Consider the following 18,207-nt stretch of genomic DNA (forward strand, 5'->3'; position numbering starts at 1 on the left):
CCAGCGAGGGGAGGGAACGTTTTCTCTGTTGGCAAAACTGGAGTGAAGCAAGTGTCTGGGAGGACGGGGCTCCCATCCAGTTTGCTTCCTGGGGTCAGGCAGCCAGCGGCCCTTTACCTCATTTCTTTCTTTTTATTGCTCATGTGGGGCTGGAAAGCTAGAGGGTGTGTCCCTCCTGCAAGTGTTTATTGAGCTTTAGGTAAGTACCTGGTACCCAACAAGGTGTTATTACCTGTTGCTGGGAGAAAAAATGGCAGATGGGAAGGAGGTAAGGCTCCACACAGGAAGAGAGAGGTATGATTACGTGGCAGAGGGTGTGCTTGGGAAATAAGTGCTGGAGACTTTAGGGAAGTGGCAGGTCAGGGTGGAGCAAGGCAGGGGAGGCCTTGTGTCTGAGGTGGGCACGGTGGCCCTGCGGGATGGGGGTGGGATTTAGAGATGGGAGGAGGGGTGGACCCATTTTGGAGGGAAAGGGTATCACTGTTCTTCTCCCAGAGATGTCTGGTGTGACTTGGCATCTGAGAGACCAGGAGGAGAAAGGCCCCAGAATGAAGCTTCCCAGAAGCAAGAGGCGGGGCCAGGGCATGCGGGGGTAGGGCTCCGAGTGGGAGGTAGAGCCTGTCCCCTCTGCCCAGCGGGGAGCCATGATAAGACTGTACAAAGACCCACTGACAGCTTATGGGGCTGTTTGGGGATGAGTCCTGGGACCCGAGGTAGAGGTTTGGGACCCAGAGTCCATCAGGCACTGGCCTTGGTGGCGCAGAGAGGTGATGGCTGCGTGGATGACATAAAGACATCGGTAGGAACAAAGAGGAAGGGGTGAAACTGAAAAACCTTTGGCGGAAGACCCCTCAGGGCTCTTGGCTTTGGTGAAGGAGGCGCCTGGGAGTGGTGTTGATTCTGTGTGGTCCTCAAGGCCTCCCTGCTGTGCTTCCTGCATCAGGGTCCCCTCGGTGCCTTGGATGGGCTTCTGAGGCATGCTGGGTCAGGTGCACCTGCCTGCCGTGTGCTGTGTGCTTCCTGGCACAGGGACAGTCTGTTTACCTTATGGCCTCCCAGCCAGCAGGTTATCGAACAGTAGCTGTGGTAAGGATCGGGGTGGGGGGGTTAGGAGGACTCTTTACTCTTGCAGGTAATAATAACTTGGAGTATTAACTTATTAGTTAATTATTATTAATTATTATTAACTTATTATTATATTAACTTATTATTAATTAACAATAACTTGGAGTATTGGGACTAGTGGAGCTAATATCACCGTTTGAGCGGTTACTGCATGCTAAGCATTTCACCAGCGCTAGTTGATTTAGTCCTTGCAGTAACCCCATGGGTTGGCCCCATCTTACAGGTAAGGAAATGGAAGCATGGAGAATTAAGTGATTTTCCTGAAGTGACACATCTAGTACAGGACAGAGCCTAGACTCAGATCCCAGTCCCATGGCTTCAGCCCCTACGCTCTTGCTCACCCGGCTCCACCCTGTCTCAGAAGAGCAGGCTCTATCTCTGTCTGCTGAATCGCATTGATTGTGACTGTGCTGACTTAGAGCTGGGTGAATGTGTGTCAGCACCTCCAATAGGCCGAGGACCTGCCCCTCGCTCCCTCCCCAGCCTTGTCTGTGACAGTGGGTAAGAGAGGAGAGAGGAAAGTGCTGGAGAGGAAATGCCCACCTTTGGGGCAGCTGGGCAGCAGGACTGGGTGGGGCCTGCGCACAACCCAGCAACGGGTGTGGTTGGCCCCCCCGCATCCCACCCGGCCCTAGGGAGAGTCTCCCTCACTAGCTGTTGGGGCCAGCAGTGCTTGGAGCACTGGCCAGAGAGGTTCTTAGGCGAGGAAGGACAGGGAGGTGGACCAGGGAAAAGAATTTATGTCCAGCTGGTAGTCTGTAGAATTAGATGCTGCAGAAAATTTTAATGAATGCTCTGTTACCTTAATTTTCTTAGAGTGTGAAGTATTTAGGCATCATAGGGATGAGAGTGATACCAGATCCAAGAGAGCTTTGAGTTCAGTTTGCATTGTTTCTAGACAGATTGGCAGGGGAGGGGGTTGGACTGTTTTTAGATGGTGCTATACTAGTTTTGTAATGAACAGACAGCGTGCCCACTGCTACACACTCTCCTTACTCACGCTTTATTGTAATTAGTGCCTTAATCATCTTCCAACAGGATCATAAGGTCTGTGAGGGCCTGGAACACGCCTGTCTCATTAGCTGCCCCATCCCCTGTGCTGGGCACAGGATCCTGGTGGGAGGATTAATTCACCTGGAGGGGTTGCAGAAGGTGCCAACGACTGGATCGCTGACCAGTGAGAAGTTTGGTAGGTGGTGGCAACAGCTTGACCAAAGCATGGAGGACAGAGACGAGGAATGTCTGTGGAAGGGCAGGTGACATTAGGACAAAGTTGTGGACTGCTGGCAAAAGGCAGGACAGGTCCTGAATATCAAGTCACTTATCTTGTCTTTAGGGAATTAGGGCTGAAAACACATGAATGTTTTCTGATGCCGGTCTTTCTGTAGACACCACTAACTTATGCAGCGCCTTGGTCAGAATTAGGAAAAGCCATCCCTTATCTTGGATGAATTTTGAAGCAAGCAACCCCTCCCTCTCTCCCCTCCCCCAGGTGGCTGCAGCCTTGCTTCAGGGCACATGGTCTGACAAATGGGATACGTGCTGACTCTCAGCCTTCACCCATTGTCTTGCGTAGATGTCTTTGAGCAGTACACAAACTGCACAACTGTATAAGGTCGCCCTTTTGAGATTTAAAGTCTGGGTTTAGGCTCTTGAATGGAGCATGTAAGGTGGGAAGCTTGTGTCACTCAACTCTGATCATCCTATTTATTTACACCTTCCTCTTGGCCCTATGTCGCTGCTCTTTCCACAAAGAAGCAGGGATTGTTACCACTGGAGGTCAGAACCTTTATAAGCACGTTGTCCACAATTCCCAGATATTGGTCCTGGACCCCGAAGAGCATGACTGTCACCCAAGGAGCTTATCAAAATGCAGATTCCTGTTCCCCGGACTCACATCGCAAGACAAAGCCCAAGAATCTGTATTTTTTTTATGGAACTAGCCCATTTCTTCAATTTATAGATAAGGAAACAGAGACCAAGAGAGGGATGGTGACTTGCCCAGGTGCGTCTGGGCTGGGGTTGAGACCTGATCCCATTCTGGTGATTTTCAGTGCAGGCCCACCTGCTCCCAGCCCCCCGCCAGCCCTTTCCCAGCTCCTCCATCTCTGACAATCTCCAAGGCCAAGAACCTGGCTCTGTACCATTTGGTTTGCAGATCATGCTTCCTGTAGCCATCGATTTTTTTTCCCACTCTTAATAGTAACAATACTTTACTGGAGTATAATTTATATACAGGACAATGGCATGAATCTTAAGTGCATAGCCTGAGGGATCTTGACAAATGTTTATATTCGTCTAACCATCGCCAAGATCAAAATAAAGATCATGCCGGAAGATCATCAGGTGTTCTAAAATCATATTAGCAAGGCTAGTGAGGATGGAAGGCACCTGTTCAGGGGACAGCGACCACCTCTCCCATTTGGTCCCCATGTGTCTTGTATTCTCTGCAGTTTCCCTTGGAGAGGTGGGGCCTGTGTGGGGAGCAGGGCTCAGGGAGCAGCAGGAATGACTTGTTGCCAGATTTCTCAGACCTAAAACAACTTCACGTACCAGGGCCAGACCAAGCTGCAGGATCAAAGTGGTACATCTAATTGGGGTACAATCTTCAACAGCATTTGAAGATTGTACCAAAAAAAAAAAATCTGTCTTGCTGTTGAAATAAAGAAAGGCATAGAGAGCAGAACAAAAATCATTTGGCTGCTGAAGATAAAGAGTTACCTTTAAAAAAAGCTCCCACTTGGCCTGGGCTTCTCTCACCCGCTCCTGGGACCCTGGGATAATGCAGACTCGCTCTCAGCCAGTGCCAGCCTTGGGGGAGTTCACAGAGTGCCCGTGTGTGGCATTGCTGGGGCCCAGCAGGGGACCCCATGGCTTTCTGTGAGGTTGGGTGGAACCTGGTAACACAGCCTGGACACACACACCACTCACACCCCTGGGGGTGACCTGCTGGGCAAGATGCCAGCACTGGCTCCCTTGCAGACTTGGCAGACGGCCCATACTCAAAGGCTTGCTTTGAAGAGTCCATCTCTTCAAAGCCATACTTTTAGGGCACAAAGCTGTGGACAAGGACTGGTGGGATTTTCATCCCATCCCTTGGCAGGGCTGGAACATCCAAGAGATGCAATCTGCTCCAGCCTTGAGAGGCTTCCTGGGACTTTGCTAAGGGACACTGACCATTGTTTGCACTTCCCAGGGGCAGAATCGCCTCAGAGCAGATGACCCAGCTGCTGAGAACTCCTACTTCTCAGTGATGCTCTGTTTCTGTTTCACATGCTCTTTCCTGCATGCTTCCTTTTCCTGTCTCAACTGCATGACTCTTTATAGCTGAGTTAGAAAAAGACAATAACAGCCTGCAGGTATTTCTCCCTTTGGGTGGACTCTCATTTGTGAGTGTTGTGGTGTTGTTACCTATGCTGACTCCAAGAGCTAATGGCTTGAAGGAAGATGCCTGACCTGTGGGTGTGGCCTCTGTTCTTATTTTCCTTAGAGACATACTTGTAGGTGAATGTCAAAGACATCTTTGGTTATTTTCTTGACTGATTTTTTTTTAAAGGTAATTATTTTTCTTTTCTTTTCTTTTTTTTAAGAAGATGTTGGGGGTAGGAGCTTATTAATTAATTTATTTATTTTTGCTGTGTTGGGTCTTCATTTCTGTGCGAGGGCTATCTCTAGTTGTGGCAAGCGGGGGCCACTCTTCATCGCGGTGCGCGGGCCTCTCACTGTCGCAGCCTCTCTTGTCGCGGAGCACAGGCTCCAGACGTGCAGGCTCAGTAGTTGTGGCTCACTGGCCTAGTTGCTCCGTGGCATGTGGGATCCTCCCAGGCCAGGGCTTGAACCCGTGTTCCCTGCATTGGCAGGTAGATTCTCAACCACTGTGCCACCAGGGAAGCCCTGATTTTTTTTTTTATTCCTAGGTATGCATACATTAAAGGGTTTTTAATATCTGGGCAAATGGCCCTAGAGAAGACAGGTTGTACCCATCTTCATCCCCATTAGCTGAGTGTGAGAATACCAGTTTCCCCAACACTGGGTGTCGGTGTTCCTTTCCACTCCTCCAGATTTGGTGGGTATGAAATTATATCTCATTTGCCTTTGCAGTTCTTCGATTACTATTGAACTTGAAGATTTTTCAGGCCATTTTTTATAGGCCATTTATATTTCTTCCTTTGTAAATTTACTTTTCATGCTCTTTGCCCAATTTTTCTATTGATGTATTTTTCTTTAATTTTAGTTAGAGGTCTTAATTTATAGGTTAAGGCCTTGATTTCTAGATTTTAGAATGTACTCATCTCTACCTAGACTTGGAGGCTTGGAACAAATTAAATTAGCTCCAGAGTGGCACCAGGTCATCACTGGCCCATCCCCAAAGTGCTCTTCGGGAGAGTTAGGAAAAGTGCCCCTCGCCTGCAGACACAGCTCAGTTCCTAAGCATAGGGCTTGGTGAGTGGCACATAGTGGGTTTCAGCCCATCCTGGCTTCCTCAGGCAGGCACCCCTGTCCAGAGCACAGCTGCACAACTTACACAGTCCACAGAACACAGCTGCACAACTTACACGGTCCACACAGCCTACACCACTCTGTGTGGCCACTCTGAGTGTTAGGCAACTGAATTGAGGCAGTTTTGAAAATAACAAAAAAAACCATCCAAGCCATTGACTGGTACACTTTTTACTATCAATATAATGGAACTTCCCAAACTTCAGACGTGGGCATCGCAGTGTTTTTTTTTGTTTTTTGATTTTTGCGGTACATGGGCCTCTCACTGTTGTGGCCTCTCCCGTTGGGGAGCACAGGCTCCAGACGCGCAGGCTCAGCGGCCATAGCTCACGGGCCCAGCTGCTCCGCGGCATGTGGGATCTTCCCAGACTGGGGCACGAACCCGTGTGCCCTGCATCGGCAGGCAGACTCTCAACCACTACGCCACCAGGGAAGCCCCACATCACAGTGTTGTGAATGGAGTTAGAATTAGGTTATTAGCCTTGATTTGGTTTGTGTTGCAGCAATGGAAGCCAGGGAGGAGGAAGGAGACTCTAGTCCTGACTTAGTTACTAGTTACTGATGTGACCTGTGACTCGGGGCAAGCCAGCTCACTTGACGGGCCTCACTTTTCTCACCAGTCAAATGAGAGTCTGTGACTAGATAAACTTATAGGTTGTTCTCAACTCCAAATGTCTATGAGTCCAGTTCTAGCCATATTTTTCTTTTTTTCACAAAAAGATTTGCCATATTTAAGACAGTTTAGCTTTATTTTTTCTTTAGTGTCTGGATTATGTAGAAACAAAAACAATTGAGAGTTCTATACATATGTTTTTCCATTTCACCAAATTTCTACCTTAGTTATGCTCTGACTGTGCAAAAGAAGAAATACTTCAATGGAACCAATCCCCCTTCTCTCTCTCTCGCTCTCTCTTTTTTTTTTTTAATTTTTGGCTGCGTTGGTTCCTTGTTGCTGCACATGGGCTTTCTCTAGTTGTGGCGAGCGGGGACTACTCTTTGTTGCGATGTGCGGGCTTCTCATTGCGGTGGCTTCTCTTGTTGTGGAGCATGGGCTCTAGGTGTGCGGGCTTCAGTAGTTGTGGCACACGGGCTTCAGTAGTTGTGGCACGTGGGCTCAGTAGTTGTGGCTCACGTGCTCTAGAGCGCAGACTCAGTAGTTGTGGCGCACGAGCTTACTTGCTCAGCAGCATGTGGAATCTTCCCGGACCAGGGCTTGAACCCGTGTCCCCTGCACTGGCAGGCGGATTCTTAACCACTGCGTCACCAGGGAAGTCCCCCAATCCCTCTTCCTTGTTTTACTGAAGGGCGTCCTCAGGGTCTATGAAGTCGCTGATGAGAAAGCATGTGTGCATTTGACAGTGGGAAACTGTGGTTAAGTCAGTGTCATGGCTCATTGCATCTCTTCCTTCTTTCCTTCCTCAGTAACCATTTATGTGTCTCCTTGGTGAGACCTGGAAATGGGCAAGGCGTCAAGGACCTCATTGCCTTCTGGGGAGCAGCGACAGGAGCCTGAACTTACTGGGACCCTCCTGTGTCCATTCTGCCTTTGCCCTGTTATGTTGCTTGCTCTCCCACCGAGGACCCCCCTCCCCCCAGCTCCTGCTGCCTTTGGCTCCCACGACCACTTGCCTTTGCACCCCATGCCTTTTTCTTTTTTTTGTTTTTTTTTTTGCGGTACACAGGCCCCTCACTGTTGTGGTCTCTCCCGTTGCGGAGCACAGGCTCCGGACGCGCAGGCTCAGGGCCATGGCTCACGGGCCCAGCCGCCCCGCGGCATGTGGGATCCTCCCGGACCGGGGCACGAACCCGTGTCCCCTGCATCGGCAGGCGGACTCTCAACCACTGCGCCACCAGGGAAGCCCTGCCTTTTTCGTCTTCCACATTTTCCCACAGGGACCTGTTCTCTGTGGCCTATCAGACGGGGGTTCCGGGGGCCCTGTCCCAGCCCCGTCTCCACTTGCCCCCCTCCTGGGCCCTCTTGCCCCCGTGGGTCGCCCTGGCTGTTGCCTGAGTGCCATTGGCTGTCTCATCTGTTCTCCACACCAGGCCTGTCCTCTGATCCCTGTGCAGCGCCCACCAGACTGCTTCCCGGACACTTTGACCTCAGGCACCTCCCAAATCTGCCTCGTGGTCCTTGTCCACGCCCTCTGCTCTGGTTTGCCTTCTTATCACCGAACTAGTCCCCCAAGCCCACAACCTGGGACACACGTTCTGCCTCTCCGTGCCCCTCCCCACAAACACGCTCACTGACCTGTCCGGCTGCTGCCCACACAGCACTCACTGCATCTTCTTGTCTTCACTCTTCTGCCTCCATCTTTTTGTGTGTGTGTGTGTGGTATATGGGCCTCTCACTGTCGTGGCCTCTCCCGTTGCGGAGCACAGGCTCTGGATGCGTGGGCTCAGCGGCCATGGCTCACGGGCCCAGCTGCTCCGCGGCATGTGGGATCTTCCCGGACTGGGGCACGAACCCGTGTCCCGTGCATCGGCAGGCGGACTCTCAACCACTGCGCCACCAGGGAAGCCCCTTCTGCCTCCATCTTGACTCCTCCCGATCTTGCGTTATTACTTTGATGCAAATCTAAGACAAGGAAAACCTCTGTCCTATGAATGACTTGCTCTAGAATCTTTGCTCTCTCTACTGCACCACCGTCTTGCATAGGGCAGGATGCAAGCTTGCAAAGATGAACTTGACCTATCCTTTATCAAGGTAGGCCGCTCCCCTCTGACTGTTTCTGCATCCTCAACACAATGTGGGCAGTGGGAGAGTGCCCTGTGCTTTTCCCCATCCTCCCCTGTGTCTATCCCCTGCCCTCCCCACCACCACCTCCCATCATCCTCCAGAGACTTAGTAGATCAAGGAACCTGCGGAAGGAGGTCACAGCTGGAAGGGACTGCCTGGCACCACTTTCTACATTTTACAGAAAAGAAAACCAAGGCCCAAGGAAGGGGCATGTTCAGGTCTCACAGCTGGGGGTTTGTGGCGGGTCCTCTCATAGGTGTGTGTATTCCTTTCCTGCAGATGCTGGAACAAATCACCACAACCTGGGTGGCTTAAAACAATAGAAATTTATTCTCTCACAGCTCTGGAAGCTGGAAGTCTGAAATCAAGGTGCCAGCCAGGCCATGCTTCCTCTGAAGTCTCTGGGAGGGATCCTTCCTGGCCCCTTCCAAGCTTCTGGTGGGTGACTGGCAGTCCTTGGCCTCCCTTGGGTTGTAGATGCATCGCTCCAATCTCTCTGCCTCTGTCTTCACGTGGCCTCCTCCCTGTGAGTGTCCCTGTGTCTGAATTTCCCTCTTTTTACAAGGACAGGAGTCATTGGCTTTAGGGCCCATCCTATGCCAGGATGACCTCAAATTTGATTACATCTGCAAAGACTCTACTTCCAAATACAGTGACAGTGACGATGGGGTGGGGAGTGTTAAGACGCCAGCAGGTCTTCCTGCAAGGGACCTGTCACCCCACAGCAGTGTGACAGGTGTCCGCCATCTCTGGTGCTAGAGAGGGGTATGAGATGTGGTTCACACCGGGTCATTCTCGGGTACTTTAGGTTGGAAACTCAGTACTCAGTACCCTACTTGTTGGACCTGTCCCTTTAATAAACAGTTTGCCAGTAGTGGGTTTGTCTTTGCGCGGGGTGTGTGTGTGTGTGTGTGTGTGTGTGTGTGTGTGTGTGTGTGTGTGTGTGTGTGTGTGTGTGTGTGTGAGAGGGTGGGGGGGAGGTGAAGGACTGAAGTCTTACCAGCCTTCTTTTAAGATATGGCTATACATTTCAGCCTAGGGGAGGGGAGAGACGCCTCACAGAGGCATCATTTTTATTTGTAACTTTTGTCATTGTTCAGCTCTGGGAAATAAACTTGAACATGCTCTGGGGGTAAACTGCTTTATATTCTTGTCTGTTATTTAAACTAGCAGGCTTGCTTCTGTATTCCTTTACAGGCCAGTGCCTTGTACTGCTGGTTTTTCGATTGCTCTGGAAGTTCATTGTTGCTCTGGCCCTCTGACCTTTGTCTGGCCTTTGCCCATGTGCAGAGTTTGCGAGTCAGCGTTTTGGGTGGGCTGGAGGGCAGGCAGCATGATGCTCCGTAGCCGCAGAGGCTTGGACCCTGGGCTTGCAGGTGGGGAGAAGCCTGGGCTGGGGCTCCATATTTAGTCTGGAATCCAGTCCCAGCTGCTGCTCTGAGGCCACAGTGGATGCCAGAAAGGGCGGAGCACCGGCCCCAAGCCAGGGCAGCCATGGCCTTCTGTTCAGCACTGCTGGGGCACAAAAGTGTCAGTCCATCTGTGCCGGGCCTGCCCCTTTTCCTGCCTGTATATTGACCGGGAAACCCCGCTGGCCTAGAGAGGTGACTTGCCTGACGTCACATAGTTAGTTAATAGAGAGCCACTAGATTTGGGTGGCTCTTTCTGGAATCCAAGTCCTTTGCCCTTCCCTGGAACCATGCTGCCCAGGAGACCATGCTGTCATCAGGATGGGGGTGCCTCCAAGTGCCAGCTTTCCCAGAGACTGGGAAGAGAATGACCAGCACCCCTGGCGGCACCCTAATTGGGAAAAGAGACACATCCATTTTAGACTCTCCAGTTCCAGTTGGCTTCTGCCACTGCTTACCACCCCCCAACCCCGCACTGAAACCTGCTTGTGTTAGTCATTTATACCACAGTGTGAATGTCAGTCCTCTCCCAGGGAACTTAAACAGTGGTCACAGAGTGAGACTTGGAGTCAGACAGATACAGCATTCTGCATGTTATAAGGTATATGCGGGTGGGAATAGGCAGGCAGACCTCAGACATGGAGGAAGTTCTGGGACCAGCTCTCAGAACATCTCAGCTCCTGTCTGGTGCCTGCCCTCTCTCCCTTGTCCATGGACTGGCCACCCATCCTGCGCTGTACAGTCCAGACCTGCTCAGGAGCCTGTCCAGTGGCCTCGCTAATTACCCTCGCCCTTCCAGGGCAGGGTCCTCCCACTAAGCCACCTCACGCGTCCCAATAGTCTGTAGGTAGACCACCCTCGGGTGTGGTGCCCGCTGCTCCAGGCAGTGGCTGCCTGCAGGCACCAAATAGCCTGGCCTGAATCTCTGAGCAGGACACATGGAAGGGGATCATTTCAGCATCAGGAAGGGCTCAGCACCATGACGGCAGTCCCATGGCCCCGTGTCCATGTGCCCTTACCCACTTGTGGCCATCGTGTCTGGACCTTTCTGGGCCTCAGTTTTCTCATCTCTAAGATGGGAACCATCTTACAGACTAGAGAGAGGATTGGACAGAGTACATTTAAAGGCTTAGCTCTCAGTAGCCACTCGCATAGTTATTACAATGTTCGTTGTCTCAGTTGATCCTCATAGCAACCGTGGGAAAGTAGGCAGGGCTATTAACCCCACTTTACAGATGCAGAAGTTGATAATAGAGCAGGAGAGGGACCCAGCAGCCCTTTGGATGGTGCTGTGTTCTTCCCACTGAAACACACCGGTAGTATCTGTGGGTTTCAGGGGTAAGGTTTTCTCCTTTGCCCCAATTCTCCTGCCTACCAGTGAATAAACAAGTGTGAAGCTCTCCACCTGTGAGGCACCATACTTCCCAGGGGTAGTTTGGAAATAGCTCTCCCTGGCATTGCCCGAATGGTTCAGACTCAGCGGAGAAGCCACGGGCCTCTACGGCTGGGTGAATGGATTTAATAACTGGCACGAGTTGGCCTCCCAGCGCGGACACTGTAGTTCCCATGACACGCAACTCCTGTCACTGTTAACAGTCAGAGGCTGTGTGCCGGCAGAGGGCTCCGGAGGAGTGGACGGGAGGGCCTGGCACTGCTGAGGACAGCAATTAGCAGGGAGTGGCTGGTACTCATCGCTCTGATCAGCTGAGCAGCAGCCAAGCCTGACATTCACAGGCTGCTTTTGGCTCCTGGGGCCCCAGGGGTAGAGGAACAAAGGGAGTCACTGCAAAACTTTGGGGGCGTCATCTCATCCTGGAGGGGCTGGCTGCCATGGGAGCAGGGAATGGCGGGCAGCTGGGAGCTGGGAGGCCCGGAAGCAGGTGGGGCCCACCCAGGCTGACCGACTCCACTCTGCCTGGAGCCCATATCCTGCCTCCAGATGAGCCAGCACATTTTTGTAATGAACCCGATAAAGTTTTCTCCTGTCCTTGTCCCCCTGGGAATCCTCAGCGGCCAGAAAGACTGGGGTACTGTGTGTCCGGCGGGAGCGTGGCACCTCTCAGCGTCCAGGAAGCCACAGGAGGGCTTCCCTCAGGTCAGTATGCACTTGGCCAGGACGCACAGGGAAGCCCTGTGATAGGGTGCTCGCGGGGAGCAGGGCTTTCAGCCAGACTCTGGCATTCTCCGGAGAAGACTTGGCAGAAAAGGGCAAGTTTGTCGTGCGTGTGAAAGGACTCAGTCAAAGCAAAATTATCTTTATTGTCATCATTATTGGTATTAATAATATGTGCCTAGAGTTCTTCTGGATTTTAGACCTGGTATTTTTGTTCTTGACAACCCTGGGAGGTTAGAAAAACATAAAGGTGGGCAAAGATATTGTTCTGTTCTGAAGGTGTAGAAAAGGGGCCTAAAACAGGCAGGTGACCGACACAGGCGATAAGCCAAGGGGAGAACATGCCTTTGCCTCCTCTGGGGCTGGGGCCAGGCCGAGGGACGCTAGCTTGTCCTTCACATTGTTTCTTCTGAGTAACTACGTTCAATTATCTACTATAAAACCTTATTTAGGGGACTCTTTTCCATCAACCAGATGCTACAGACGAAAGAGGTGAGTACCTCTCCTGCACACAGGGGCCTCCTAGAACAGGCCCTTCCCCCTTCTCCCACCCTGTCCCACCTCCCCGACTCCTGGGATGTGTGGCAGGGAAGGGGAGAGTTAATTTGGCAGTTCTGGTGTGTGGAGCATCGAGGCTGCAGACTGGCCTCTTTCATCAGCAGGCGGGCCGGCTTCATGGGTGTCCCTGTGCTCTGACACACGGCCCTACACTCAGAAGGGTTAATGCTCGCTGATCCCTGGGCTGTCGCTGTTCTGAAATCCTTATGTTGAACAAGAGGCTCCGCCTGCATTCTTCTTTTCCCCGGGTGCCCCATGAATTACGCAGCCAGGCCCGCTTGCTTGGGTTCCACAGCTGTTGGGGGCGTGAGGAGGGGTCCTTGGGGTCTGTCAGCTGGCCAAGCTGCTGGGGTGAGGCTGGCAGAGGCCACAGCTCCCCCTGTGTGGGGACTGGCATTTATGGCACGCCGGGCGGCTGAGCAAGGCCAGGCGGGGTTTCTGGAATGGGCGCGCACACATTCCCAGGCTGCCTCTCTCCACCCCTCCCTCCCCGCCTCCCTCCATCCCGGGCTGCCCCTGCCCTCCACACCTGGAGACACCACGTGCACTCCCGTGACCTAGCTGCAAAGGGCAACGAGCCAGAAATCCTGGCACGCACAACAGACAGACATCCCCACCCTGCCCTGAAGTTGGCTCCATCCGCGTCCCCTCGGGGTTTATTTTTGATGGAGGGGGAAGAGGAGAAGGATCCGAGGAACGTGCTCCTGAGGCCCCTCCTCACCTGGTGCGCTCGGCAGGCCGCAGCAGACCCCAGCACGCCTGGGAAGTCAGCGGGCCGGCCCTCACCCAGACCCTGCCCAGCACAGTCCTTACCAACACATCAAGTTCAGCAACAAAACAATTAGGGAGCTGAGGCGTGAGGTCAGAATCATGGGTTCCAGACTGCAAGGGCTGGGGGGAAATCGGTGGTTAGTGCCAACATTGCCACCTGAAACCAATGGGCTCCAAGGTGGGGTGCCTAAGGACCCACCTGAAGAAAGTATTAGAACTCTTATGTATATTTATTTTTTTATCTTTTAATTTCTATTTGGGTTATGTTTTTGTAATGCACAAAATGTATTGCCAGGGTGAGTGTGTGTGTGTGTATGTGTGTGTGTGCACACGCATGTGTGCAGGGGTGTTATGTACAGATTATGTATTAGTCTGCTAAGACTCCTTTAACAAAGTACCACAGACTAAGTGGTTTAAACAGCAGAAATTTATTCTTTCACAGTTCTAAAGGCTGGAAGTCCAAGATCAAGGTGTCAGCAGGGTTGATTCCTTTTGAGGGCTGTGAGGGAGGTTCTGTCCCATGTCTCTCCTCTAGCTTGTGGTGGTTTCCTGGCAATCTTTGGCATTTCTTGGCTTGTAGATGCATCACCCAGTGTCTGCCTTCATCTCCACTTCATTCTCCCTGTGTGTGTCTGTGTGTGCAAATTCCCCCTTTTTATAAGGAGACCAGTATAACCTCTTAACTAATTACATCTGCAAAGACCCTGTTTTTTTTTTTATATAAATTTATTTATTTAATTTTGGCTGAGTTGGGTCTTCGTTTCTCTAGCTGTGGTGAGCGGGGGCTACTCTTCGTTGCGTTGTGCAGGATTCTCATTGCGGTGGCTTTTCTTTTTTGTGGAGCACGGGCTCTAGGTGCGCAGGCTTCAGTAGTTGTGGCACGCGGGCTCAGTAGTTGCGGCTTGCGGGCTCTAGAGCGCAGGCTCAGTAGTTGTGGCACATGGGCTTAGTTGCTCCTCGGCATGTGGGATCTTCCCGGATCGGGGCTTGAACCCGTGTCCTCTGCATTGGCAGGAGGATTCTTAACCACTGCGCCACCAGGGAAGCCCAGGATTCCGGGATTTTAAAATGGCAGGCGCCTGCCTTCGAGATCCCCCAGTCCAATGCTCTCATTTTACTGACAAGGGGATGAAAGACAGAGGAGGGGAGGGTCCTGCCCAGGATTTTAGTTAGAATCAGGACTGGCAGCTGTGTCAGTTTTCTACTGCTGCATAACAAATTATCCCCCAAACAGCACACATTTATCTCCTGCTTTGTGCTGGCTGGAGTCTGGGCTCAGCCCGGCTGGACACTCTGCTTCCAGGGTCTCTCCCAAGGCTGTAGAAGAGGTGTTGACTGGGGCTGTGGTCGACTGCGGGAGTATCTGCTTCCTAGCTCGCTGGTACAGTTGTTGATGAGGTTCAGTTCCTTGGGGCTATTGGGCTGAGGCCTCAGCTCCTCACTGGCTGTTGGCCAGAGGTTGCCCACAGTTCCTGGCCACGTGGGCCTCTCCAACGTGGCAGCTTGCTTCACCAGAGTGTGCGAGCCGAGAGGGCAATGGAGAGTCAGCAAGACAGAAGTCAGTCTTTTGTAGCCTGATTACAGAAGTGACATCTGATCATTTTACCATATTCTATTTGTTCGAAGCTGGTCTCTAGATCCAGCCTACACTCAAGAGAGGGGATTACACAGGGCATGGAAAGCAGGAGGCAGGGGTCACTGAAGCCCATCTTAAAGAGTTCCTTACCACAGCAGCCTATAACAGGAAACCTAAGTAACAGTGGCTTAAACAATACAGAGATTTTTTTTTTCTCCCATGTAAAAGGACTCTGCAGGCAGGAACCCAGGACTGGTGTGGGCGCTCTGTAGCCATCAGGGGCCTAGGGTCTTTCTGTCTTTCTGCTTTGCCATGCTTAATGGGTGGCTACTTACTAGCCCCAAAGTTGCCTCATAGTCTTAAGAGAGCTGCGGGAGCTCCAGACATCATGCCCACATTCTACACAAGGAGGAGAAAGTGGAAAGGACAAAAGTCATGTGCCGGCTCAGTCAGTCCCTTTAAAGGGTTTCCCACCCATTAACTTTATTTTACATCTCATTGGCTGCTACTATCTGTGAGGGAGGCTGGGAAATGTAGTTTTTATCTGGGCACATTGTCTCCCTCAATGTTATAAGGGTTTTGTTAGTAGGGAAGGAGAGACTAGATATTACAGGTTCAACTAGAAGTGTCTGCCACTCTCATAGCTCCACAACCTGAAGGTGGTAAAGCCAGGTTTTCGGGTTTCCCTGTGTCGTGTGGGCCCTGTTTCCAGTTCCTGATCTTCTGAGGGGGCGGTGTGGGTGGAACAAGGTCAAGCGTTGAAGGAGGAAGTGCAAGTTCAATGCGGGATGAAGCATTGAATGTAGCAGTTTAATGTATATGTCGACTGGCCAATTTTATTCATTCATTCCCTCCCTCATTCACTGAACATCCATTTGCTGCTCACTTACTCTCTACAAGGCAATAGGAAAGGAGGAAGAAAAAGATGTGAGGGACCCACAACATCCAAGAGGAAACAGACATGTGAGTGGATAATTGACCAGTCAACAGATAACTCACCAGAAAACCAGTCCTGGGGAGAAGGGTCTTGAGGGGTGCATAGGCGTTGTCTGGATAGGAATAAGTCAAGGATACAGCCTGTGTCCTGGCATGTAGATTCAGCCCCCTGGTCTAAAGGAGGGCCTTGCTGGCCTCTCTCTTCTTGAGCCTGTGAACTTGGGCAGTTTCTGATGAGGAGACCCAATGACCAATGCAACAGACAGACCTCTACCTCCAGCTGGGCCCATGATGGGGTCTCTATACCCCCTATTCCATTGCTTCAGCTTTTGTAGCCCACCGTCTGTCCCTGGACCCTGCAGCCAAATTCCTTAGACCTCCACTGGGCATGCACCAAGCTCCAGGCTCTTAAATGGTAGGCAAGTAGCATGGGGGGCAGGGAAACCCCGGCTGAGGTGACTGGGGAATTGGCAGGTGGTTCTGGGGTCTTACCACGTTTCCAGATTTCTCCTGCTTGGCAACCACAAGTATTTTTCATACCTTGGTTGTCTTAATAAGTCACAAGAGAACAAATGGAAACCATACAATTTAGTCTGTGAAATTCTGCTCATTTATGTTTAAGAAGGCTTCAGAGGCCTTGGTGTGAAGGAAGTTAGAAGTGTGATGTCATTAGCAAGGTGGGGGAAGGTGTGGTGGGCACCTCTCAGCCCCGAGGCTGATGTGGCACCATCTGATGATGCTCAGAAATTCCTGGAGCCTGCCTGCCCCCAACACCATACGCAGAAGTAGACAAGAGAGCCCACAGGGCAGCAGGGGAGCTGGGAATAAGATCATGGCATGTGCCATCTCAGTGCACTTAAAATGTTAAAATCAGAACTTGAGATCATATTTCCCTTTGGTATTTTGCCAGCAGAAGGATCTACTGCCGGGAGGTTTGTGTAATGATGGAACCCAGAGCAAGAATGAGGATAGTAGCGCCAATAATGAAAACAGTGGCATTTATTGACTGTATCAAAGCATTCAACATGAGTTACAAGGGCTTTATGGGGATTATTTCTTGGTCCCCACCTCCAACCCCCAGCCTTCTTCCCAGGGACGGGGGCGGGTGGTAGGGAATAACCCCAGTGATGCTCCCATTTCCCACCTCTGGCTCTGCACGAGGTCAGCAGATTTCTAGATTAAGCGGTGACGCACAGGGTGACAGATGGACAGCATGCTCTCTACCCAGCAGGGGCCCTCGTGCATTGCCAGAGAAGAAAATGACCTCTGTGCCAGACAGCTCATGGCTGTGGAAAGGCCTTGCAAATAAGGCAGTGTCCCTGCCGGAGGGGTGTCAGCAGAAAGCTCTGCTGGCCTGGCACGTGGCAGGTGCCTCGCGGCAGGGGGCTGCCCTCCGCGTGACCAGCCGCCTGAGTCTGGGATGGCAGAGGCTCCACCCAGCCAGCGTTCTAACCTGGTGATCAACAGGCCGGAGGGACCCCCGCAGCCAACTTTTTTTTTTTCTCTTAAACCAAAGTTTGTTTCTTCTTACTTATAAAAAGACCAAAAGCTTATCTTTGGAAAAAAAGAGGAAAATACAGAAAAGGTAGTCCTAATTCTGCCTGAGAGATGTTTTAGGATATTTGTTGTTTGCAGTAATTTTTCTGTGCATTTTCATGTGATTGAGATCCTAGCGTACCTAAAAATGTGTTTTTCCCCCCATAACATGGCAACATGAACACTCCTATGTTGCTACAGTCCTTCACAAATTCCTGGGGGCAAGAAATCCATGGGGCGGCAGCCCCAGTGGAACCGTCTCTTGCTGGGTATGACGGCATCTCAGCGCCCAGCAGTGTGTTCCCCTCCACGCCAGCTCCTTTCCTGCTCAGCCGGGCCTCTGCACTGCCCAGGTCAACAGGGCACCTGGCTAGTTCCTAAGGGAATTAGGAGACCCTCCTCCTTCTAGAGTCTGGGCAGTGCCAGGTACACCCATTATCGGGAGGCAGGGCAGCGCCTGTGTCCTGGGCAGACGGATGAGACCCTCAGCGTGGTGATGGCTCTGAGAAGCGGGTGCCCTGGCCCCTCCTCACGGCCTTTCATTGCGGGGGTGATTCCTGAGCCAGCATAGTGTTCCCCAAAGCTTTCCAGCCTCTGATACCCACAAAGTGGCCAGTCCACTTTGAGTATGTGAGGCCAGAAGAGGGCCGCTCACCACGTTGACAACCAATGCATCCAATAATACCCTGGGCCTCAGTTTCCCTCACTGTCAAATGGACACAGTCACAGCATCCGTGGGAGTGAGCACTAAATGCAGTAAAACATGAGGTGCACTTAGAAGGGTGTCTGGCACACAACAGGTGTGTGCTCTCACTAGTAGCTGCTACTTGGGAGCTCGTGGGTGGCGGGGAGCTGGGACCAGCAGGGAAGCAGCACGGATGCTGTAGATGAGCGTGTGATGCCTGGGCTGAGCGAGCGGCTGTGCTGATACACACACCTGGGT

At 51.8% G+C, this 18,207-nt stretch overlaps 1 protein-coding gene across 9 annotated transcripts in view; it reads left to right on the top strand.

Moving 5' to 3' along the window:
- CTIF (cap binding complex dependent translation initiation factor) overlaps nt 1-18,207 on the top strand; it is a 313,399-nt gene that overhangs the window by 36,361 nt on the left and 258,831 nt on the right. The window contains exon 2 of one of the 9 annotated variants that reach the window (XM_081253060.1): nt 2,164-2,314. The exons of the other annotated variants lie outside the window; for them this stretch is intronic. The gene's annotated coding sequence lies outside the window, so the exon portion shown is untranslated. The remainder of the gene's footprint in view (nt 1-2,163; nt 2,315-18,207) is intronic. 9 annotated transcript variants of the gene reach the window in all.

Source organism: Mesoplodon bidens (genome assembly GCF_964165515.1).
Source record: "Mesoplodon bidens genome assembly, chromosome: 13".
NCBI classification, from domain to species: domain Eukaryota; kingdom Metazoa; phylum Chordata; class Mammalia; order Artiodactyla; family Ziphiidae; genus Mesoplodon; species Mesoplodon bidens.